This window comes from Anser brachyrhynchus (genome assembly GCF_964034855.1).
Source record: "Anser brachyrhynchus genome assembly, chromosome: 17".
NCBI lineage: Eukaryota > Metazoa > Chordata > Aves > Anseriformes > Anatidae > Anser > Anser brachyrhynchus.
The window spans coordinates 16192903-16218813 of NC_137710.1; the positions used below are offsets into that span (position 1 = coordinate 16192903).

General features: G+C 44.5%; 1 protein-coding gene across 1 annotated transcript in view; it reads left to right on the forward strand.

The window, feature by feature from the left end:
- The window catches only part of MAJIN (membrane anchored junction protein), a 121273-nt gene extending 95653 nt beyond the window's left edge, over window positions 1-25620 (forward strand). The window contains exons 18-21 of the mRNA XM_080559625.1: window positions 11369-11449; window positions 15319-15528; window positions 22692-23056; window positions 23951-25620. The gene's annotated coding sequence lies outside the window, so the exon portion shown is untranslated. The remainder of the gene's footprint in view (window positions 1-11368; window positions 11450-15318; window positions 15529-22691; window positions 23057-23950) is intronic.
- Window positions 25621-25911: the final 291 nt, after the last annotated feature.

Below are 25911 nucleotides of genomic sequence, written 5' to 3' on the forward strand. Positions count from 1 at the left end.
TATTTTATAAGGAATGAGGACATACAGTATAATTAAGCATTGCCAAATGTACTTACATTATCAATTAATCTATGTACACTGGAAACTTAGGGAGTACACTGAACATTTAAAGGAATCATTGAAGGGGAACCCTGGGAGGGAACAGGTACAACCTGACCTTGGATAAGGGCCTGGAAATGCTGAAATGAGTTGAAGCAGAACCAAGGAGCGGAGGGAGCATGCGTCGAGTAGAAAGGTGAAAAGTTTAGTGAAGAGGAAGACTCCTTACTTCATCTGGACGACCACCTGGACGACCACCAGAGTGCGCCACGCATGTGCAAAGGGGAGGGGAGCTAATTAGAATGGAATGCGAGGCTGATGTTGCAACCTGTAATGAATATGTATACCTGACGCAATATTGTATGTATAAATAACGGCTGGGAAGTAACGGGACTTGAAGCCAGATTTGGGCACCTGCCCCGGCTTCCAGCGCTGAATAAAGCACCTTCATATAATCACTTGGTGGTTATGTGGTTGCTACGCTAACATTTTGGCGACCCAGATGGGACGGCGTGGGCACTGCTGAGGCGGCTCGTGTCTCGGTTTCGCTCCAGCCGGCACCGAGGGATTCTCGGGGAGCAGTCGACCACGACCGACCTCCGCTGCTCACGACGTACCACTGGAGTGGTAAGCAAAGGTGCTTTCAACTTTGGGTATTCGGTACCGATTTGGTTGGGAAAGCCTGCCGGTCAGACGCGGCGAAAGCCACGCTCGGTTGGGCAGGGAGCTCCCGGGGTAAGCCTAGGCGCCGTCCGTTAGACAGAGCGAAAGCTCTGCAGGTTCGGCATTGGTGGTTTGGTATTGGTAATTGTATTGGTTTGTGCTGAAGGGTCAGCACTTGGTATTATTGGTATGTAGTAAGCACGCTGCTGTTCCGGCAGCTTCTGGGAAAGCGTGCTGCTGCTCCGGCAGCTTTTGGGAAAGCGTGCTGCTGCTCCGGCAGCTTTTGGGAGAGCACGCTGCTGCTCCGGCAGCTTTTGGGAAAGCGTGCTGCTGCTCCGGCAGCTTTTGGGAGAGCACGCTGCTGCTCCGGCAGCTTTTGGGAAAGCGTGCTGCTGCTCCGGCAGCTTTTGGGAGAGCACGCTGCTGCTCCGGCAGCTTTTGGGAAAGCGTGCTGCTGCTCCGGCAGCTTTTGGGAGAGCACGCTGCTGCTCCGGCAGCTTTTGGGAAAGCGTGCTGCTGCTCCGGCAGCTTCTGGGAGAGCATGCTGCTGCTCCGGCAGCTTTTGGGAAAGCGTGCTGCTGCTCCGGCAGCTTTTGGGAGTGTGCTGCTGCTCCGGCAGCTTCTGGGAGAGTGTGCTGCTGCTCTGGCAGCTTTTGGGTTTGTGTCATAAGCTCAAAATGAAAAAGATTAAAGGAATTCTGGGAAAAGATGTACCTATCCCGCGAACATCCCCACTGGGGTGTTTGCTAGCACATTGGAAAGAGGGAGGTTTTGGTCAAGAAATGCGGAAAGGAAAGCTGGTTGATTATTGTAATATCTGGTGGCCACAGTATAAACTAGAGGACCAAGAAACTTGGCCTGAGAATGGAACATTGCAATATAATACAATTTTACAATTAATGCTATTTTGTAAGTGGGAAGGAAAATATGATGAACTGCCGTATGTGGAATTATTCTTTTATTTGCGCCGAAAGCCTGAATGGCAGCATGCTTGTGGAATAATGGTGCTTGAAGTTTCAACTGAGGAACGTTGTTGTGCATGTACTAAGGAGGGACGCTGTATACAGCATCAGGCAATAGAGAATAATAAGTATTATGGGGAAATGAATAATGGAAATATTGATTTGGAAGTTGCGCCGTCCCGCCGGAAGAGCCAGGACAGGGAGGGAAAAGAGAAAAGGAAGATAGCAGTAGTGATGGAGAATCCCCGACTTTAGTCTCCCCTGTGTCACATAGGACCCGGCAACAGCGAAGGGCAGGAGAAACTATAAATGAACAGGGAGGGAAAATAATCGCTCCCCTCAGGCAAGGAGTGGGGACAGAAGGACCGGTATATGTTAAGGTGCCTTTTTCAGCTGGGGATTTAATGATATGTAAACAAGCAGCCGGCACCTACAGGGAAAACCCAGATAAAGTAGCCAGGGTAATGAAAATGATAATTAAAACCCAAAATCCCAATTGGGATGATCTCCAGGTGATCCTGGATACTTTGATGGACTCGACAGAAAAAGACATGGTATTGCGGGCAGCCAGAGAGAGAGCCCGAGAAGATATACGAAATGGATTAGTGCTTGGAAATCTAGATCAAAACTTCCCCACTGAGGATCCCCAATGGGATTATAACACAGGGGATGGAATAAGGAGGCTGAAGAGATATCAAGATTGGGTACAAGTCGGGGTACAGAATGCCATGCCCCGGACTTATCAAAGGACTTCCAGCTGTTTGTGCATGAGAGACAACGATTGGCATTAGGAGTACTGACCCAGCGACTTGGGAGCTGGAAAAGACCTGTGGGGTATTTTTCTAAACAATTGGACGCGGTAAGCGCTGGATGGCCCTCGTGTTTAAGGGCCGTGGCAGCCACAGTCCTTTCAATACAGGAAGCCAGGAAGCTCACATTAGGGAAACGAATTGAGGTGTTCGTGCCACATATGGTGACTACGGTATTGGAGCAAAAGGGGGGCCATTGGCTATCGCCCAGCCGAATGATGAAATATCAAGCTATACTAACTGAGCAAGATGATGTAATCTTAAGAACTACTAACTTATTAAACCCAGCAGTGTTTCTAGGAACAACTACGGAGGAAGGAGACCTCAGTCATGATTGCGTGGAGATCATCGAACATACCTATGCCAGCAGAACAGACTTAAAGGGTCAGCCTCTGGGGAGACCGGATTGGGAACTTTTCACGGATGGAAGCAGCTTTGTGGAAAATGGGACTCGTTATGCAGGATACGCGGTAACTACATCAAAGGTAGTGATTGAGGCAAATTCCCTACCTCCGGGGACTTCAGCCCAACGAGCAGAAATAGTCGCCCTGACACGAGCCCTGGAACTAAGCGAGGGTAAGAACGTGAATATTTGGACAGATTCAAAATATGCATTCGGGGTAGTTCATGTACATGGGGCATTATGGAAAGAAAGGGGAATGCTATCCTCACAAGGGACTAATATAAAAAACCAGGAAGAAATATTGAAATTAATAACAGCTGTACAGAAACCCCAACAGGTGGCCATAATGCATTGTAAAGCTCATCAAGGAGGGGTGTCAGAGATTGCAGAAAGTAACAGACTGGCAGATTTGACGGCCCGGAAGGTTGCGCGTGAAGTATGGAAGGTAATGGCTCTAATTCCATCAAAGGTAGGCCTCTCTTGTTTTAAATTACCTAAAGACCCAAAGTATTCAGCAGAAGATGAGAGACTTGCAAATTTGATGAAGGCCCAGAAGAATCCTGACGGCTGGTATGTGACTGCGACAGGACAACTTATAGTGCCTCCTATAGTAATGCGAGAAATCTTACAAATAAAACATAATGAATGTCACTGGGGTGCAGGAGCAATGGTGACCTATTTGAAACGAGGTGTCATCTCGGTACACATGTTAACAATGGCAAAGTCAGTAATGTCAAAATGTGAGCTTTGCTTAAAGAATAATCCGGTAGCAAGGAAACATGCTGAGATGGGAAGAACTAGAGCTGGGATAGAGCCTGGAGATTACTGGCAAATAGACTTCGTAGAACTGCCTAAAGCAAGAGGTTATAAATACCTATTGGTAGGGGTTGATACTTTTTCAGGATGGCCGGAGGCCCTTCCCTGTCGCACCAACCAAACAAATGAAACGGTAAAATGGTTACTACAGGAAATAATCTCTAGATTTGGTGTACCATTGGGTATTTCTTCAGACAGGGGACCACATTTCATCGCCAATGTGGTTAAGGAGGTTAGTAGGTTACTGGGAATCACCCAGAACACCCTATCCCACTTACTCCACCCCCATTCTATAGTACTAGCGTTAACAAGCAGGCATAGAGGAATCAATAAGATAGTAGACTAACGAAGATGCGTTAAGATTATACTTACTAATCTCTATATCAAGTTATACTCACTAACCTCTACTAACCTGATTCAACCTAATAGTAATGAAAATACTTGCTCTTGGTATGAGTGAAGTATTTTCAAAGGGGGGAAATGTTAGTGTTGGGGAGAATCGAATGGATGTTTTATAATTAAGCATTGCCAAATGTACTTACATTATCAATTAATCTATGTACACTGGAAACTTAGGGAGTACACTGAACATTTAAAGGAATCGTTGAAGGGGAACCCTGGGAGGGAACAGGTACAACCTGACCTTGGATAAGGGCCTGGAAATGCTGAAATGAGTTGAAGCAGAACCAAGGAGCGGAGGGAGCATGCGTCGAGTGAGAAAGGTGAAAAGTTTAGCGGAGAGGAAGACTCCTTACTTCATCTGGACGACCACCTGGACGACCACCAGAGTGCGCCACACATGTGCAAAGGGGAGGGGAGCTAATTAGAATGGAATGCGAGGCTGATGTTGCAACCTGTAATGAATATGTATACCTTACGTAATGTTGGATGTATAAATAATGGCTGGGAAGTAACGGGACTTGAAGCCAGATTTGGGCACCTGCCCCGGCTTCCAGCGCTGAATAAAGCACCTTCATATAATCACTTGGTGGTTATGTGGTTGCTACGCTAACACTACCCTGAAGGGCTTTGCAGCTGGTACCCAGAGCCAAATGTGTCTCAGGCAGAATCCCATACATTTTGAGAAGCTTTTGTGGAGGAAGCAAAGGTAGCTAGCAGGCATGCAGCTACGTCCAAAGTAGGGCCAAAGTTGAGAGAGACGTAACGTGGAGGGGTCTTCAGCTGGTATTGACATGCAGTTGTATATTTGAGCAAGCCCAGAAGTTTTGGAAAACAAGATGAGCGAAGGGAAGTGAAGGTACCCAGGCAGGTACCTCCATCGGAAATTGGGCAAAGTTGTCAGGTACCTAGCCTGAAGCGATCTGAGGGCAGGATCCCAAAGTAAATCTGTATGTGGAGGTAGCCACAAGGTTTTGGCAAACCAGATCAGGCAGAGGCAAGAGAAGCCTCTTGGCATGCACCTCCGTCGAAAATTGTCCCAAGTTCTCAGGTACCTATCCTGAAGGGTTCTGCGGACCGAATCCACAAGTCCCTCTCTCTCTGGAAGAGGCCAAAACATTTCAGAAAGTATGCCTGGGAGGAGGAACGGGTAGCTACTGGGCATGCACATAATTCCCAATTTGGCCAAAATTCAGGTAGCTACCCCAGACGGGTACGCTGCTTTTGTCCAGAACAGCCGCAGGGAGGCGAAACGTTTTCAAAAGTACAATCTGGCAGTGGCAATGTATGCTAGCGGGCATGTAAAAACCTCCAAATTAGCCCAAATTCTCTGTTACCTAGCCCAGAGTTATCCGAGTTTAGGATCCCCAAAAAAAAATCTCTGTTGGAGGAAGCCAAATCTTTTGCAGAAACACGCCAAGGTGAGAAGGCAAGGGTAGCTACCAGGCATACACTTCCCTGTAAACTTGGCCAAACTTGTGGTGTCCCTACCCTGAAGGGCTTTGCAGCTGGTACCCAGAGCTAAATGTGTCTCAGGCAGAATCCCAAACATTTTGAGAAGCTTTTGTGGAGGAAGCGATGGTTGCTAGCAGGCATGCAGCTACGTCCAAAGTAGGGCCAAAGTTGAGAGAGACGTAACATGGAGGGGTCTTCAGCTGGTATTGACAAGCAGTTGTGTATTTGGAGCTAGCCCAGAAGTTTTGGAAAACAAGATGAGCGAAGGGAAGTGAAGGTACCCAGGCAGGTACCTCCGTCGGAAATTGGGCAAAGTTGTCAGGTACCTAGCCTGAAGCGATCTGAGGGCAGGATCCCAAAGTAAATCTGTATGTGGAGGTAGCCACAAGGTGTTGGCAAACCAGATCTGCCAGCTGTGTGGCATCCAGGGCAGCATTGATAGCACAGGCAGTTTGCATGTCTTCTTGGAGACTAGCAAAGTGTGTCTTTATGCTGTCTGGGAGGCTACAGCAAAGGGGGAGTTAAACTTGCCAGATCAATGAGGGCTAGCCTTGGGGATCTCCGTGAGATCCTTCTCCTGCATTGCTTGTATGCAGGCTGGTTTTTGAACAGATGCAGCCAAATGGGAGAACCCTGAGGTCTTCATGACAAGGGATTGTCCTCCTTCTTCTGGGTCTATTCCACTGACCCGATAGGCAGCTAAAATGAATCTATGCCCCTAACCCAATAGGCAGTTAATATGTTTATTTAACGTATAAATGCTATCACAGGTATTCCTCACCAAAGTGAAGGTGAAGGTGCAGAGCTTACCAAGGAGGTGTCCCTGTTAGCGTAGCAACCACATAACCACCAAGTGATTATATGAAGGTGCTTTATCCAGCGCTGGAAGCCGGGGCAGGTGCCCAAATCTGGCTTCAAGTCCCGTTACTTCCCAGCCGTTATTTATACATACAATATTGCGTCAGGTATACATATTCATTACAGGTTGCAACATCAGCCTCGCATTCCATTCTAATTAGCTCCCCTCCCCTTTGCACATGCGTGGCGCACTCTGGTGGTCGTCCAGGTGGTCGTCCAGATGAAGTAAGGAGTCTTCCTCTTCACTAAACTTTTCACCTTTCTACTCGACGCATGCTCCCTCCGCTCCTTGGTTCTGCTTCAACTCATTTCAGCATTTCCAGGCCCTTATCCAAGGTCAGGTTGTACCTGTTCCCTCCCAGGGTTCCCCTTCAATGATTCCTTTAAATGTTCAGTGTACTCCCTAAGTTTCCAGTGTACATAGATTAATTGATAATGTAAGTACATTTGGCAATGCTTAATTATACTGTATGTCCCATTACCTAAGAGACATTAGTAAAACATCCATTCGATTCTCCCCAACACTAACATCCCTGTCTTGGTGGAGAAGGAGCACAGAACATCGACTGCCTCTTGTAGGTTTTGAATTTTTCTTCTCCCCCCCAACCCCCCAGCTCTCCCTTTTTTCCTCACTCTAGGGTTTTGCTGTCATTAACTTTTTTACCACTACCTCCTAACACTTTTATATCCTAAGCTTATCTGTCCCACCCTGGGATGACAATGAGCATATTTTGGGCAAAAAGTTGCGTATTTTAGTCTTCTATGTTTAGCATGTACTTCCTTAATCTCATTATCTCCTTAAGAGTTAACTTGAATGTTTATTTTATAAGGAATGAAGAAAAAGGTTTCACTTTGGACACCGCGGACTTCAAGATTCTGTTCTGATGCCCAAAGAGGGTTTGTCACAGCCTGGGTATGCTGCTTTTGTTCAGAACTAAGGCATGTAGGCCCAACTTTTCCAGTGTGCTCCAGGCACCTGTCAGGACCCCCTGGGGCAGGACAGCCCAGCCGTGAGCTTGAGAGAGCTGGGCCATGGACGTCCTGGCTGTGGAGCTTCTCAGGGGCAGAGGTATGGTGGAACCAAAAGAGAGTGTTCAGCTCCAGGGGAAAGAGAGAGAAGTCCACCCTGTGGCACTTGGGGACTCCTGGACTCGCACATCCAGCACCTCGCTCAGGACCAAGCATGGGGACGCAGCTCCTTGGGAAGCCAAGGACAGGGACCGTGACCACATGGCAGCCCTGTGCTGTCAGGGGCAGTGCATATTGTGACCCAGAGTGGTGCTAGGCAACCGCCATGTCCCAGTGCAGGGCTGACAGGCACAGCCTCAGTCACCCCCAAGGCAGAGCTGGCCCCAGCCCAGACGTGCGGCTCCCAACAGGGTCCTGGGGCACCAGTGCAGGTGGGCTCGAGCTGGATGGTCTTTAAGGTCCCTTCCAACCCCAGGCATTGTAGGATTCTATGAGGGAGGCAGTGCACAGGGAAAATGGGGTGGGGTGCTGATGTCTGAAAAAAGCAAAGAAACAACAAAACTAAGAGGAGGATTCAAACTAACAAAAGTGGTAGGATTGAAGGAAAGACCAAAGAAAGAAAAGGTCATAATGAAAAGAAACAACCAGACAAAACAAAATCAAACAAAAACTGTCTATTCCATTGTTGCAGGGTTGGGAACGTACACCGATGGACACAAACGAATTAGAGCAACAGCCTTGGAGGAGTTTGAGGCAGCAAGCCGAGGTTTCAGCTGTGTTCAGAGAATGCCAAAAGGAAAGGCTCAAAGAGATGCTTGGAAAGAGCCTTAAGGGTCAAACAGGAGCAGACCTCAACAAATGGAGAAAAAAGTGGGGAACCTCCGTGCAATTTGAGGTAATCCGTGAGAGCTACAGGACATGCAGACACAGGCAGGTAACAAATACCAGACAGGTAAGCTGCTTTTGACCAGAACTAACGCAGGTAAGGCAAAATTTTCCCTAAGTCCAATGTGGTGGAGGCAAAGGTAGCTAGCGGGCATGTACCAACGTCCAAATTAGCCCAAATTCTCTGTTACCTAGCCTAGAGGGATCCGAGTTTAGGATCCTCAAAGAAAAAATCTCTCTTGGAGGAAGCCAAATCTTTTTCTAGAAGCATGCTGAGGTGAGAAGGCAAGGGTAGCTTTCAGGCATACAGTTATGCATAAACTTGGCCAAACTTGTGGTGTCCCTACCCTGAAGGGTTTTGCAGCTGGTACCCAGAGGTAAATCGCTCTCAGGAATAATCCCAAACATTTTGAGAAGCTTTTGTGGAGGAAGCGATGGTTGCTAGCAGGGATGCAGCTACGTCCAAAGTAGGGCCAAAGCTGACAGAGACGTAACATGGAGGGATCTTCAGCTGGTATTGACAAGCAGTTGTGTATTTGGAGCTAGCCCAGAAGTTTTGGAAAACAAGATGAGGGAAGGGAAGTGAGGGTTCCCACTAGCCCCCAAAATACATAAGCTGTTGACTTCAGTAGACTTAAAATACTTTGACAGTTCCTGCGAAAAACGTGAAAGTTGGGTCAAATTTCCAGAGATTCTTGTTGTATAATGGAAAAAACTGCAGAGGGATGTAGGGAAAGCCACTGGTACGGCAGTGCTATAGTGTTTTATCCTCACTAATAAGGACCGTGGAAGAGAATTTCGATAATATTCTAATCAAGAAATGACTGTAGTTAATGATCCTTAAAAGAGCAAGAAAGGAAGAAAGCAAACTTAAAACTTTTTTAAAGATAGAGACAAAAAGTTCAGTGCGTGTATCCATAATAAAGACAGCTGATCAGAATAGGAGGTTCGGGAGGACTAATAGCTTCCTAGGTCAACTGATAGCAAGGGTGTAAGTGCAACTAATCCCTATAAGGAAAATGTCAAATAAGAACCAGGAATGACCAGCTTGGTTAAATCAGTAGCAACAAAAGCAAGAGAAAAAAGGGAAAAGTAGGTAATCTCGCTAAGCAGTGCATCACAAAATAGCCCAGATTACCAGAGAAAAAAATCAGAAAGATCAAGACCCAAATTAAATACTAGTAGTAAGGGACATAAGAAGTCAGGAGGAGACATACTGCAAACACTTCAGAAATAAGAGACAGACCTAGGAAAGCACCAGTTACTAGTCAGTAGGGAGGGAAAGCTTCTATTAACAAACAGGATTAATTACTTGAAGTAAAGTTCATCATCTAACAAAGGTATGAGATTGTTCATAAATTCTTTCAAATCATCGTGACCTAAGAAAAAAATCACTGCTTCAGCCACTTCTCAGAGGCCTGTAATCTCAACACAGTTTTGTGGTTTTCTTTGAAAGTAAGATGGAGTAGTTTTCAAAAGGATGAAAAATGGCAGACTGGGATCTCTTTACACATAAAATAAAGATGAATCAGAATTATAGACTTAACGACTCCTAGAGAAATGCAGATCCAAATACAAAATCATATATTTTTTTAACACCCAGAAGACAGCTAGGCGATAACAACGGCTAACAGATTTGTAAAGAAAAAATTATGTCAAACTAATGCAATTTCCATCTTTGACAGAGTAATGGGCTCTGTAGAGAAGGAAGATGTGGTAGAAATCATATATCTTGATTTTAGAAAGACTTCTGCCACAGGCTCATGTGATATTCTCATCAGAAAGTTGAACAAACATCTTCTGGATGAAAGCTCTCCTGAGAAGTTTAAAAGCTACACTCAGGGAGCAGTTATCAACAGTTTACTATTAAACTGAAACATTGAGTCAGATGGGATTTTGTGGACATTGACCCAGGCCAGATAGTAGTCAATATTTTTATCACTAACTTAAAAGAGGGAATGAACCGTGTGGTTATGTTAGCACATGACCTTAAGATAAAAGGGGCTGGAAACATTTTAGTAGAAGGGGTTGGAATTCAGAATGTTCTTGACAAGTTGGACCAATGGGAAAAAAAAATATGCATTTCAGAAAGGACAAATGCACAATTATAAAGTTGAGAAAGAAAAAAAAAACACTAATTGCCAAAAAAAAAAAAAACACTAGGGGAACAGTTCTGGAGACAGAGAAGTAAAAGAACTGGAAGGTAGGGACTGAGCTTGTAACCTCATGACCAAGATAGTTATCCTGTGGCCTATCTGAGGTCTGCAGAAGGACAAATATAACATATAAGGGTTGAGGTCTACAGAAGGTATATGTAAGGTGTATATATATATATATATATACACACACACACACACACACACACATATATATACCTCATATATATATATATATATACACCTCATGTAAGGTATGAGGCCTACAGAAGGACAAATATAACATATAAGACACATGCAATCTGTGCTGTAGACCACTTGCTTCCTATAATGTCTCAGCTGCAATAGTTGACTCTGTTTTGAGAACTTCTGTTGTGAGCATTGTTCCAAGAACAACGTGGAGCTATTGGAAAAGGTCCAGAAGCAGGAAATAAAAGGCCTGGAAACATGACCTGTGTGGGAAGTGTCCTGAGCCACCTTGCCTAAATTTGGTGTTTCTCTACGTTTTATGAAAGTCTAGATGAACCTAAAGGGATCTGGGGTCCCTTTAGTCTAGAGAACAGATAACTGAGAGCAGACATGGTAGTTGTCTTCAAATATACAAAGGACACTTAAACAAAGCTTAGGAATATTTTTGTCCTTGTTCAGTGTGGGCTGAAAGTGCAGCACAGAACAATGTGGTTAGACATTAGAGAGATCTGTCTAGCAGAGAAGCTCATAAAGTAATGAAGTAGGTTTTCCTAGGGAAAGTGCACATCCTTCTTTTCCATGGAATCTCAAGATTAGGGTGGGTAGAAATAACAGGAGTCACACCAGTTGCTCCTGCCTTTGTCAGGGAGGTGGTTTGGAGGAACACCTGAATCCCTTCTGTTCTAAGTGGTTTCCATTTTACAAAGGAATAAAAAGCTCATGTAAACTGTTTTGTTTGTTTGTTTTTGTTTTGTTTTTCTACAGCCATGATCCAGATTTGATTATAAAGATACTACCTTCCACTAGAACTGTTGATTTCTACTATGGCCCTGGTTTTCCTTCAAGGTTAGTAGCGCTTCATTACCTTCAAGCTTCATTGGCTTGTTTATTAAAATGTTCCAGTTGTGGATTCACTTCCACTACTCAGTATCTCTTACTGCTCCAATACTGAGGCATCCAAATTCATTTTCCATAGGCTGGAAGGGTAATGAGTGTCTGAAGTCATGGGAGACCATCCTCCCAGGTTCATTCAGGGTGCTGCAGTGGGAAGAAACACCAAGGATTACTGTATTGCCACATCCCTGGCAGCCTGCCACCTAGCCCTGAATAGAATGGCCTGCACCATTCTGTCGGGGAGAATTTCTAATTCTGTTAGGTTTTCAGTTTAGTTATGGTCTGATTTTTGTTTTGTTTAATTTTGGTTTTGGTGGTGTTTTTTGTTTGTTTCTTTGTTTTCTGAAACAGAAAAAAAACAGTATTTGAAATAGCTGCACAAAATGGAATCACTCTTCCACTTAGAGTTTCCCCAGAACAGAATAAACCCTTCTGGTTTGTTTTTGCTGGAGTGGCTGTATCCAAGCTATGTTAATTGAAGATTGCAGTTTTGCATACCTCAGCTGGCATTGCCATGCCACCATACCTTCAAGTTCAGAGTGAAGGGTAGCACAGGCAGAGGCACCATGATCTCAGCTGGTTACTCTGGAGTTTGCCAAACTAGCTACTAATAACCAGGGCCAGACACTTCTTGCACCAAAGGGCTTGGGAACCATACCCCAGATGGTTCTGAGCTGAAGCAGTTAGTTTCCTTCTGGGCTAGTCTTTTTTCTCCCTAGGAGTCTCTGCTTGATGGGACCAGACTTCTCTGATGGCCCACATGACATCCACAGTGGTTCAGTGAATGCTCATTTCCCCTTTTCATCTTGAAAACACTTCCTTCAGGATTGTTGAAGATGCAAGTCACTTGTTTTAAGAGCCTGTGAGACAGAAAAAGGAATAAAATCACTTTTCTTTGGGATGTTTTGAAGTTCCTGATGCAGGGAAAGGAACCGGCTTCCTGCTGGTGCCTCTTGAAATTGATCAGCTGCACTACTGGTGAGGAAAGCCTGGAGTCTCTGCTCCACTTTCTTCTTTGTGATCAGAGTATCTTTTAAGACTTACAACAAATAATGCTGTCAGGAAATATTCTTCTGTTCAGCATCAGGACATTGCTGTTCCATATGGGAGAGCAGAGCTGCCTGTTATTGGTCTCGGAGAATAGCTGATTTTTCAGTTTGACAGCAAAATTGAAAAATCAAGTGGAAAAAAAGGTTTTACTTGGATCACACTGGAATGTTATTTATCTTGCTAAACCAAAAAAAAAAAACCAAACACAGTGTTCCATTCAGCATGAAATATTTCATGCATTCCCAAATGAAATGTTTTATTTTGTGCACTTGTAAAAAAAGCAAGGAAAATAAAAGGAGAGATTCACAAGCATGGTATCTGCCTTGCGCCCAAGGACTGTAACCATTACTGAGAATGGGAGAGATCCTGTTCTTCCTTTGAAATGTCTTACCTCCCAGGAGCACAAAGCTATCACCAAAATTGCACTTGAAATCCAATAATGATCATCACCCAGCTCTGCAGTGCTGAGTGTAAATGATGAACTTCAGTGTATCAAGAAAATGGCCCCAGCCCTTACTGGTTGCTATTTTTAAATGTCCTCAGAACATCATTCCATCTTTTGGTAGAAGCTGGCACATTAGCAAAGAGCTTACAATTCAAACATATATATTTTTTAGCCTTTTAATTTAAGCACATAAACATGAATGAATTGATAAGGAAGGCAGGTGTCTATAACACTTTAAACTTTTTTTCAATTTGTATAACTAACCAGAATACTCCATAATAAGCAGAGAGCCATCGTGTTGCTTGGTGAACTTTTGAACCTCTCTAAATGCAAAATTCCTTAAACTATTAGGAAAGAAAGAAGATAAAATCATGTCTTCCAGTATGAACTTTACTCTTAGCTGGGAATGCCAAGGACAAGAAAGAGGCAAGAAAAGTGTCTTCTCTTAATCCTAACTGGCAAAGCAATATATTTGTATTCAAGCCAGTTGAACAAGTCCAAGGGCCAAGTTTTTGAAAGATAATTAAAAGCTACAGTATGCTAATATTGTCCCAGTCTGAAAAAGAAATAATCAATAAGAGAAAATAACAGCTAGAAATATGGGGGAAGGGATACTGTAATACAATCACAAAGAGAGCTGAAAAAATTAGAAGTATTCAGAAGTGCCCCAAGAAATGGCAGCGTGTATCTGTACCTCCAAAAGGGATAAACCTGAACTATTTCTCTGCACCAGAAGGTGTTGTATGCTATTCTCTGTACCACAGGAAATTAGTAACTATAGGTGTAACTACTGTCTTCTGTTCTTAATTCACAATTTAAGAGTAACAGAGGTGTCCTTTTTAAAAAAAAAAAAAAAAAGAACAAAAATATCACAAAATAGCAGCAGCACAGTCTCAATGACGTGAGGCAGACCAGTGCAGAGGAGTCCTGGAATTCTAAACAAGACAAACTTGGCTTCCCACAAGCAGATGGGTAGCACACTTGTGACAACTGGTGCACTGCATGCATCAGGCAACAGCAGAACATCAAATAGACATCATTTTCGAGGATGTTGTGTGTTTACCTGACCCAGCATCACAAATAGTAGCAGCAAACTCTCCTCTGGTGTGGTGGCCTTGCACAGTGAATGGTCATTGCCAGCCAGCAGTGCTAGGAATGCAGCTCTGAGGGACAAAAGAAAAGGATGGCTTCTACAAGTTCTGGTCATAGACTTAGAGAATGCTACAGATTGGAGGGGAACTGGTGATCTCTGGTTCAGCCTCTGGCAAAAATCATTTCGTAGAATCATAGAATGGTTTGGGTTGGAAGTGACCTTAAAGATCATCTAATTCCAACCCCCTGCCATGGGCAGGGACACCTCACACTAGAGCAGGTTGCTCAAAGTCCCATCCAACATGGCCTTACACATTTCCAGGGATGGGGCATCCACAGCTTCTCTGGGCAATGTGAGAAGTTCAACCTGCATGTGTGACGTTCTTATTAAGAAATCCACCAGCAATACAGTGTAAATTAGCCTATATTTATTGGTTTAATGCTAAAACAAAGAACATAGTTCGAGGGGAAAAAAAAAGAAAAAAAAAAAGAAAAAAAAATCTGTGCTTAAAAACACAAGCCCTAGCCCTGAAATAGTGGTGCAAGGAATCTGCACATGGTAAAGGCTAGGCCACTGCTACTAAGTAGTGCATTGTATAATCCATAAAAGTTTTAAGCTACGTTAGAACACATTTGATTTTTTCTTCCAGTTGTTCTGATTAGGAGATTATTCCAAAGCACCAGTCATCTTCTGCTTTCTTGCCTACATTTGCTCAAAGTTAGTTTTCATCTATTAGTTCTTGTTTCAATAGAATCTTGTTTAGCTTCTGTCTCTGGATATTTATTTGCTGACAACTCTATAGCCAGCAATCATATCTTCCCTCAGCTTTCACTTAGTCATACCAAACAAGCCATATACTTCTCATCTCTTCTCGTATAATAGTTTCTCCAATCACTTACTCATTTTGGTTGTCGTGTGGTTCTCAGGGTACACAGGTAACCAGTTACACGTATAGTTCCTAGTTATGGCAGTAATGTCAGACTGAAAAGTATTAATACAGAAAACCATTAGGACAAAATATAACGTTATAAGGAAGTCATGCAATGTAGAGCCATATGTTTTGTGCAGTAATGCACATAATTAAGGTGATCACCAGACTGCTGATTGACTTTCATATTCAGAGTCCCAGTACAGAGGCAGAAACCTAAAATCTTCATTCAGGGATATGCCCCTGCAGTATTATTACTATAGTTTTTGTAGTGGGAAATCCTAATTGTTTGTGGCTTCTGTCAGCTCCTCCCTCTTCAGAAGAGCTAACAAGTTGGAGGAGCTGCTGTGAGCAGTCACCCAGCAGGAAATCTCTTCAACAAGAGTCTGCAAAGGTGGACAGCAGGGCATGTCTTGTGGCAGAGAACAGGACTGCCCTAGAAGCAGCTTGGAGGACCGCTTTTCCCACCTCAACCCGAAACAGTTTATTCAACTCCAGTTGCTTCTGGAGCCCAGGTATTACATCTCCCACATAAGCAACACAGAAACACTGCTGAGGGTGGGCAGGGAACTCATTTGCAAAGCGTTTTCTGATGGAGTCTGGTCTGTGTGGAGATGACAAGGCCGCACAAAGCACACTGAGGAAAAAAAAAACTTATCAAACAGCTCACAGAACAGTATTTCCCATGGGCTTGAGTGGAGACACAAATGCATGATAGGTCCGGGACCCACTGCAGACCTGTTAACCGTATTTCCTGTCTCCCAGCAGGTCAGTCCTTTGCACTAAGCCTAGGTGAGAGTACAGATATAGTCATACTGAAGTTATCAAGGCACCTTTCTACCTGCTGATGAAAATAATTCTTCATACTTAGCTGCCCTTTGGGAATGGTGTTAGGGCCCAGAAGCATACAGGGAAAGCTTTTGCTTTCCTGGGCTATTCCAAAAATGGGCTGGTCACACACAGATGCTTTTCTTCTTGGAAAACTGCCCTGTGAGAGAGCATACACTGTAAAGGGAAGGGGGAAAGCCCTCCTCAGAAAGGCAAAGAGCTTTCACTTTCTCTACCAACCCTGATGAAGCCTCAGAATCCAGTGACCAGTACAGGCTGCCTAGCAATTTCCAACTAATACACAAACCATAAGGATAAGCCAACATATGGACCTTACATTCTGCTATGGTTTAGCAGAGCTTAATTGGATCATCCATTTTTGCAGTATTAACATATCAGGGCTGTGGCTAATCCCTCAGGAAGTCCTGTATGTTGCAGATTAAAGCACTTTTCACAATCTGCATGATATGGTTGGCTAAACAATATTAAGAAACTAAGTCTCCAAACACTTAACTGCTAATTTAATGCAATTTCACAAAGGCTGATGCTTTCTGGAGGTGCTATTGAGATGCATGAACCCACAAGTAAATTCATCAAGATAATCTACCCAAAAAAATCCAAATGTTCCAGGGGATGCCTCACTTAGTTTAAAATACTGCTTCCTTACTGCAACTGGAAGTGCATCATTGAGATTTATTCTAGCAGAAAGAAAAAAAAAAATCTTTGAAGTATTGGTCCCTTTCTCAAATTGTACCTACACTGTTTACAACTGGCTGCATTTTGAGGCTGCTTCTGGATTCTAACCAGTAACTACTAATTCAGTTTCTTGGGTCTACATCCTCACCACAAACAATTCTTTATTTAAAGACTGAGGTTTGTATCAAGATTTCCCCAAATTCATGTATATGGCTCTAGCCTTCAGATCCATATTTGGTCACTGTCAGACAGCAGCGTAAGGTCAAAACTGACTCCACTGTATGACAGAAACTGGTCAGGTCATCAGACAGTGTTAATAGGCAAGGCCTGATGAAAGTCGGCTTAATCCATTTCTACAGTGCAGAAAATTAGCTCAAAATCTAGCTACTTCCTTAAGTTCAAGAAAAATGCTGGTGATTATCAGTTGTTGAAAATGGTCCTAGATAACCAGTAAAAAAAGAAAAGAAAAAGCTTTGATAAAAAATGCAAATTTGAAACTGCTAGTTGTGGTGGTTGAGGCCCATAAACACTCCAGTGCAGGAAGGAAAGAAAATAAAATTTCCGTTTGAAATTAAAAAAAAAAACTCACAAAAGAATGTTAATAATAAAAAATATTTTAAATGACTCAGGAGATTAATGAGCTGGTCACTGAGGGGAATCCAATACTCTAAGAATTTAATTCTAATTACTATAGATTTGTAGCATTAACTAGTCATCTCTCCTCCATCTCAAAGTGTATCTTTGCTACAGATAATTACACTATGATAATTGCAAAGATTCCTCATATTAACTCATGTGGGTCTCTGCAGGGAAAACAGTAGGACAGGAAACTAATATCATGACCATGCTGCTTTAAATACGTAGGATAATAAGGCAGAAGAGGATGCAGTTTAGTAACACATATTCAACAGCCTTGTGTTTGGTAGTCCTTAGTATTTTAGATATATATCTAATAAATCATCATGTGAATCTTCCTCCAGTCAACATGGCACAAATAATAAATGGATACAGTACCCTTGGCTAATCTCTGCATTGCCCTGAGCAGAGTAGAAGAGCTGGACTCCCAGGGTAGGGTTTCTTCCTCCTGACAGTCACTGAAGAATGCTTCAAGAGAAGAATCCAGTGAGAGATAGACAAAAGATAGGGATTTTTCCTCTGTCAGTAATCAAAAAAGTAAATCTTGCTAAGTCAGAAATGAGTGGAAAACAGTACAGAGAACAACCTCATGCTACTGTGGAAATCCATGGTGTATTCACTTCTTGAACATTTTCTGCAATCCTGATCTCCCCATCTCAGAAAGACTTGTAAAACTGCGAAGAAAACATAGAAAAGGGCATCAGAGATGATGAAAGGTAACAAATGACATCTGTGTGAGAAATAGATAAACAGACCATGAATCTCCAGCTTGCAAAAGAGGTGACAATTGTTTGCCATTTCTTCCAAGAAGCATTCTGCATCTGTCAGACGGCAGGCTCAAAAGAAGCAGGAAAAAAAAAAAAACAGTCTATCCATAGAGTGTGTAAATTGTCTGTGGAATTTGCCACAGATTGTTTTCAGTGCTGGAAAATAACATATTCAGAAAGGTTTGGATGGATACATGGAAGAAGAAGAAAGATCGGCTGGTCCAGCCAGGCAAAATGAGTCCTGAGACCAGGCAGCAGATACGCAGCCAAGTCTGGGGTATGATGGAAGGGAAAAGGCTTTTCCTGATACCACACAATACCATGTCGAGTTTGTTTGCAATCCATGAAATTTAAAAGGTTGTTGGAGTGAAGGCAAGCCTGAAGGTAAGCAAACAGAGGTGGTTTTTTTTCCACCTGAAAGCTCTGTTTGACCTGGATTCCTATCACAAGCTCTTAAATCTTTCAAAATCAAGCTTCTTGCCTCTCTTCCACTAAGCATCCCACAGGATGACCCAACCAACAAATGAATCATATTTTAGAACAATATCTTTGGAACTTTTAAAATTACCCTCAAGAAAATCTGGGAAGCCTTCTACTACTCATGGAAATGTACTGTATAACCATTCTAAAGGCTCCTGCACAAAGAAACTGTTTTTGCTCAATCAACAGGTCATATCTGTACCTTCCTTCCTTCTCAGCATCTTTCCAGACACCAACAGTAATTGAATTAGCCAACCCCCACAGTGGATCCAAAATAATCATGGCAATAGCTTAGAGGGTCTGGGGAGACATACCAAAAGATGGGTATTTGAGAGCACAGTGAGCAACCAGATTTTTTCAGTAACCACTGAAAGTTGCTTAGCAGATCGCAGTTGGTCCTCCACCCCTACCCAATATCTTTGTCAGTCTATACTGAACTTTTGCTGGTCTATACAGACTTCTTGTATGACTACTCCAGGGCAAGAAGAATGGCCAGGTAGGCAAATACTTTATTTTAGCAGGGGACAGGTGAACTTGGCTGAAAACATCACACCTGAAGAACAGACCTAGTAGCCAGAAAATATGACACCATCTTCAGATTGGGAAGAGATTTTGCTACAGCCCCACCAAAAGCTTCCTCAAAAATAGAGAACTTTCCCATTCTGTCCGAGAGGTGACAGCATCTGTCCCCTTGGACATGGCCATTCTCCCAACCCTGGTCTGGCATAGGATCCTGCCATGCAGCTCACCTTCCCTGTGCAGTCTCCCGCTGTCCCAGGTCTCCTTCCTGACCCTGTGCTCGCTGAAGCACTGCCTTGTCCAGACCTCACCAGCAGAGAGAAACCACCCAAGGGGGTTGCTGGTGGATTCTGCTCACACAAAGGTGGAGGATCTGTTAGAGTGAGGCCTTTGGATAGGGCAGCAGCTGCTTGTGTGCATATGCACCGAACTTGGGAGTGTGAACCTCCCTGCTGGGCAGCAGCCTCTGAGTAGGGCAGAGCAGAAGACCACAGAAGAGCCCAGGTCCCAATGTGGTTGCCACCACCCAGCCCTTGATTTAAGCCATTTGAGCCCCACTTCCTCATTTTTCATCCTCCCTGCCACACTTCTAATATGAACGCCATGTTGCGTTCCAGGGAAATGTGCTATGTTGAACAAAACAGTGAGGGCCCACGTCTGGCCACAACCTAGAACTGGGGAAAGAAGCCTGAGGGGAATCAGGAGTGCCAGGACAGCCAGAGGGAGACCTTTAGCTCCTCACCACTCTGTGCTGTACCTGCTGCCTTTTGCCAGACAGGCTCTCACTTGCACATAGCTCTGCCTCTGCACAAGAGGGCAGCCAGATCCCATGGCAGCTCTGGGATCCCTTCCCACAGCAATGATGGATCAAGTTCAGAGCAAGTGCCACTCCTGAAAGGCCTCCGTCTGTCAGGAACATTGATCTCCTGCAGCCTTTTGATTTACTTGTTTAATCAAATTGAGCTGCTGGAGACGGGGCCTCAGTGAGACTATCTGTGTCCACTCCAGTCATTTCCCCTTCAGACATGTGACTTCCCAGCATCTGGGGGGCTGTGCACTGCTGAGACAGCATCACTGACATTAGGCAATAGGAAGCTGCATTATTAATCTGACCTGCCAGGCAGGGAGACAAATAGCATGAGTCGGAACCTCCTCAGAAATTCTCTGTAACTTCTGGGGCTGAAGAAGCCTGCTTATCATTTTTACAAATTAACTCTACCAAGCCGTCATCCACCAGGCCTCTGGAAACACTGATAGAGAGACAGCAGAACTGGAAACCAGTGACAGAATAGAATTAGTCACATGCACCACTGCCACTGGGCTGTGGTGTAAGTACCAAGTCAGAGTGGAAGTGCACACAGTCCTTGTAGAACGTTGCTGGTGTATTATTCTGTGATACTGTATAATGACAGGTGAGATAAGGAAATGTCAGTCACTGTCAAAGAGACTGAACGAACTAATGTATTCACTGGAATTTGCAGCTTCCTCACTGGGCAAGATGCATTTCAGATGGAACCCAGGCAAGATAAACTCCTTTTGTCCTCCAAACCCTCCTGTATGGATCCTGGGTGGTGCATGTGATTTTATAGCATTTAAACAAAATTCTCATAGAAAATGGAAGCTGGAGAATGTCAGGATCTTCAGGATCTTCCAACCCTTTCACTATGCTGCACTCAGAAAACAGGCATGCTGCAGAATGCTCTGTTCATCCTGACCTTAACACGTAATCACCAGCACTGTGTCCTTCCCTGCTCTGAGGACAAGCCTGCCCTAGCTCCTCCAGGATTTCATACCCATGTATGCTTTATTCTCTCCCCATCTCAGAGACAGCGTCCCTCGGGAACGTTGCCTTGCCGAGGTCATTCATGGATAAATATTTTCCATTCCTCTGCTTCCCGAGGCAACTCTGCTACTGAACAAACAGAAGAGGAGAGTAAATTCCCCTATTTATCAGCCAGTAGGGAAGTTTCATCTGCACCTGGTAAACAGGCAAACAAGACTATACAGCCTGAAACAAGCGCAATGCTGATACTTACAGAAAAAGAAGGGAACATTATAATCTTTTGGTTGAATGCTCTGCACAGCACAAACCAGAAACAGGCTCCCACCACCCCTCAAGTAAATTCCAACTTTAAATATTTTGTGAAACCATATTGTCCATTGAATCCTGTAGTGCTACCTTATTGCATGATGTTCTCTCTGTCCACCTCCTGAGGTTGAAAGCCCCTAACCATTTTATTTCAGGATGCAGAGCTCTAGACTTTCAGTGTTATATGTTCCTTCAGGCTGGACGTTGACCTTGTAATGGCCACTGTTCTTCAGGCACTAAATTGTAGGCTCTTTTTGAACATGGTATGGCTTGTAAATCCTGAAGCTGGGAAATTTTGTACAAATGAGCCGAAGCCCATCATGACATCTCATATTTTTGGACTTCATCATTCCCCTCCTGGGCTCCACAGGCTTTTTGTAGCCCGAGGTGTTCTGCTGTTCCTTACTGAGCACAGCTACTTCTTTGCATCCTGCGAAGTCATTGAGCTGCTCTAGTCTGCTCACTCAGCAGGGCAGTGCAGCACACCAGGCACTTTTCTTCCCCCCGAGGAACTCGTGCTCCAAGGTCCTGGCCAGTGACGGTCCTCTAAGGTCCACATCAGTGACAGTGGCTGTGAGAGGACAGCAGGAGGACTGTCTGCCAATGCAGCATCAGATGTTAAATCACCCTTCCATACTGGAAGGGGGAAAGCATCACACAAGCAAGCTGGAACAGGTTGGGGTGATTAAAGTTATTACTGGGCCACTCAAAAGAGCATGGGGATTTATCAGCTGGCAGATGTTGGATTAGGAGGTCTCAGAGTTACCCGCTCCATGCCAGGAACCTCTCAGGCCATATGCCTAAAGGACTTGGGCAGAGAAGGATTAATTGAAATCAGGCGTGTGCAGTACCTTCAAGTGAAAAAAAAAATCACTCTATAAATGAGAGAAGATCCCAGGGACTCTGCAGAGTGATTATAGGAGCTGGTGCTTAGACTTTAATTCAACAGATTTGGGATTTTCTCTTTATTTATAAGGCTAAAACTACCCCTCCTTTCACCATGAACATGGAGTAAATCAAAGCTGCCAGAACCTGTCAAAGCCTGGAGCAGCCCAGTTAACCCTTCGGTATGCATGTCAGGGGTTAGCCCTGGGAGACACTGCAGGTGCTGGCGGCTTGAAGGGCTCAGGGACGTTTAACAATCATCAGGTTGGGAGGTTTCTGAGCATTTATTGGTTGTAGGAAACTTGGCCAGAAATCTCACAAGCACTGTCATTTGCAGCGGGTTGACTTTGGCTGTGGTTAGATAGAAAGGGGTGGGGCTGGGAGCTACAGACATGTATGGCAGAGATTCCTGGGTCCCTGTAGTCTCACTTCCAGGCTGTGTGCTGGTCTGTACTTGATAGGAATGATTTCTTGCTTCACATTGCCAAATCCGATCCAATTGTCCAGTCTACACTTTTCCTGAAGACTGTCCCATTCTGGGGGGCCTTGGGGTGTTTTTTTAGAGGGAGCGGCCAATTTGTGCAAGAATCCGGTGCCATTGTAGCACTGCATTTACATATCTGAAGCTCAACTCACTGCAGTAGCATGCATGGCAGTGGCATAGATGCATTAAGCAGCACGTGGCTGGCTGAAATTGGACCAGCTTTAGACATGGTCTTTAAACTGACATCCACAGTTTCTTCACAGCTGGAAATGATGGTGTCATCTTGATTTCCAGAGAGTTCATGAAGGACTGGAATGGAAACCCTGATCCCTCTGGAATCCCTGCAGGCTCTTTCAGTGAAGCAAGACTCCAGAGCTGAGTGGTGGAAAAGTGAAAACACTGATAGATAAGCTCAGCTCTGCAGTCAGAGAGCTTCAGCAAAGCACTGGAGGAGGAGTATGCACAGGCTTTGACAAAGAGCATGTATTTTTTGTCACTGTCAGCCCTCATCTGGGATGAGCAGATCCTGAAGATCCTGGAGCACAGAAATCTTCCCTACTGCAAGGGCCTGCCAGAGAGGATTTGGATTAGCTCAGAGCAGTGAACAGTCTCTTCATTTCCAGGGAAGATGGCCTTTTTTTCAAGCAGAGGATGCTCAGGTGAACTCATTCTCTGCCAAGCAGGGAAGTGCAGCAGAGCCCCCTGGTCAGGGACACACAGCCCTAGGAGACACAAGCCTCTGGCGGGGTCTCCTTCCAGCACAACTACTAGCATGAAATCCGTAATGCCAGACATAACCACTGACTTTATTTCCCTCTCCCTTGTGCTGTCTCAGCTGCAATGCCAGGCTCATCACCGCTCACCATCCCCTACAGCCTCCAGCTCTGGCTCCATGGAGTGGCTGCAAACCCCGGGCAGGATCTGCTTCTGCAGTCCTCTGCTTCTACGCCGCTTCCCAGCAGGGGGAGGGGGGTCCATGGTTAGGCAATTGCATCAAGGCAATCACCTTCCCATCATTTAGACAATTGCAGACTAGCCCATGAGGAGGGTGAGGCAGGCTGCGGGACGGTGTTATGCTGAAACCACCCACCCTGACATCCCCTTTCTTCTAGTTACCTTCCCACAAAGTGCTGGAAGCACTGCCCTGCTTCATCCCTGCAGGAAAATCAACGCTTGGTCTCAGCCTTGCAGCTTTCACCCGTTCCCCTATGCATGGTAATGTGAAGGTTACAGCAATGGAAAGATCATTACTCCATGCTGAGCAGAGCGTGCAGAGTGAGGTGCAGAATAGGGTGAGCAGGATTAGGCAGTGGTTCAACCACCCTTCCTTTTGCCAGCTGACAGGCTTGGTAAGCTCTATCCTCTGCTGAGTCCCTGGGCAGGCTGCAAAAACCTTCTGTTAAAGGGCTTTAAAAAGCACCACGTGGAAAGATTTTGCTTTATTAAACTAGAGATTTAGGTCAAAAAGAGTCAAATAACTAATTCTCAAAGCTCTCTATCCTCTTATTGGACCCCTGCTTTTAATGCCATTTGTCTCTCCCTTTCTATTTTAGCTGGGCGTCTCGACATTTCTGATTACACAGGGATCTCTGCTTCGAGGCATCCTTTCAAACATCCCTGGACAGAGTTTCTAGAATGCAAAATGGAATCAATCCAGCATTTTTTTTCAGTGAATGAAAAACCCAAGGGGCTTTTGGGAACATTTTAAAAGGTTTTGCCCCTTTTCTCATAAATGAAGTAGTGAAACCTTTGGAGGAAGATAGTGTTTCTGAGCTCTGACAACATAACTGGGAGCACAGCAACATCAGCACTGGACTCCAGAGTAACTCTGTAGGAGAGCTGCTGCCATAAAGAACTGCTATCTGGTTTCTCAAGGCAATTTGTAGCTCTGCCACTGGTCTCCTTGGATTTTGCCCTTTAGGTCGAGCAGCCTTGTGATGCTGTGTCTGCCTACAGGTCTAGGCCGGGGAGGCCTCTGAGACATTTGCACTTCTTGTTTTATACTTAAACCTTATTGCAGGTGGTGAAAAGTCACTTGGAGGCCTAGAAGGAGAAAGAAGAGTTAAACACTGTTGTTCTGCATCCCAGCTACTGCACAAACCCTGAAACTTTCTGCAGGTGCTAGGTGGGCTTAGCTGCAATAAGAATGTTCCCACGCCTTTTCAGATGTCATGGACAAATGAAGATCCTGGCTTTTGAGTCTACAGGGACACGCTTCGCCTTCCACTCAGGCTGTAACACCTCCGACAACTGTGTGAGCATGGGAGGTGGAGGAGGACTACCAAAACCCACCTGCTTCAGCTTTTAAACCACTTACTCACAGCAAAGCTAAACTCGGCATTTGTGAGAGAGCTGTGTAGGATCAATTTTCTAGTCCCTAGAACATGTTCCCAGGTTTTGTACCACTCTGCTGCAGCTCTCTTTCATCACATATTTTGGCTTTACAGGTCCATCTGTATTTTCAGACTACTTTCCACTTTCTAGAAGCTACTGTTGGGACTGCTGGGTCCTTCTGCTTCACAGATTTGTACATCCAAGAGCAGGAAGACCTGCTCACACTCTCTGAAACTTCACAGCTATGATCTGACAGTTCTCTGGGAAAGAGCCAGCTCTGAGGTGTGCCTGTCAGACACAAAAACAAGGTGTCCCAGTGAACAACTCATGGGAACTGAAATACAGAACTGTAGCACAGCAAGAGTCCAAGTCCATAAAGACAGCACAGGCCACCACAACCAAGAAAGTAGCATAAAAACGAACAAAACAAACAAACAACAACTGTATAAATGTAACCAGAACATCAATATGGCTATAGTAGATAAGATGCAAGATCCCCTTTAAGGATGTGACACTGAGCATTAATGAGATGGACGATGCCTGGGTGCGGGGGCAGAGGGGAGGTTATGCACAAGGCCCAACTTTGGCTTTTTCTACCCAAACATTGTTCAGCCCTGATGATTACTGCAGCCATGAAAGCCTTCAGAGGATGAAACCCCTATGTCCAGAGCTGTCACTTCTCAGTGAGTTTTAAATGTCCGTGGCAGACATTTATTCCCCAAGAATCTGAAGATTTTTCCTCTTCCTTCTCGTCTCCATACTCCCCACCACTACCACCAAATTCCAAACAAAATAACAAATCTATTGGGGGTGGGGGGGGAGCAACAAAATGTATCTTCTAATTCTGCTTCTCTGGTAATAGTATGTAGTGGTAAAAGTGATGTTACATAAGTGTCTTGCTCATCTGATCTTATTTTTCTCTTTATTATATCACATTGTCTGCTCATCTAGTTAATGCTGTTTGAAATACGCCTGATCCTGGGAGCTAATTGTCGTAGTGACATGAAGTTTGTGGCTCACACAGCAAAATGTATGATTTCAGTATTTGCAGGAATAACATAAATCCCTGCACACATTTCATACTAAGGGCTGCAAAATCTGCTTGCAGTGTTCTTATCTCTGTGGATTAGTGAGTTATCAGGGAGCGTCACTATCATCTGAATGGAGATAAGGTGCAGCA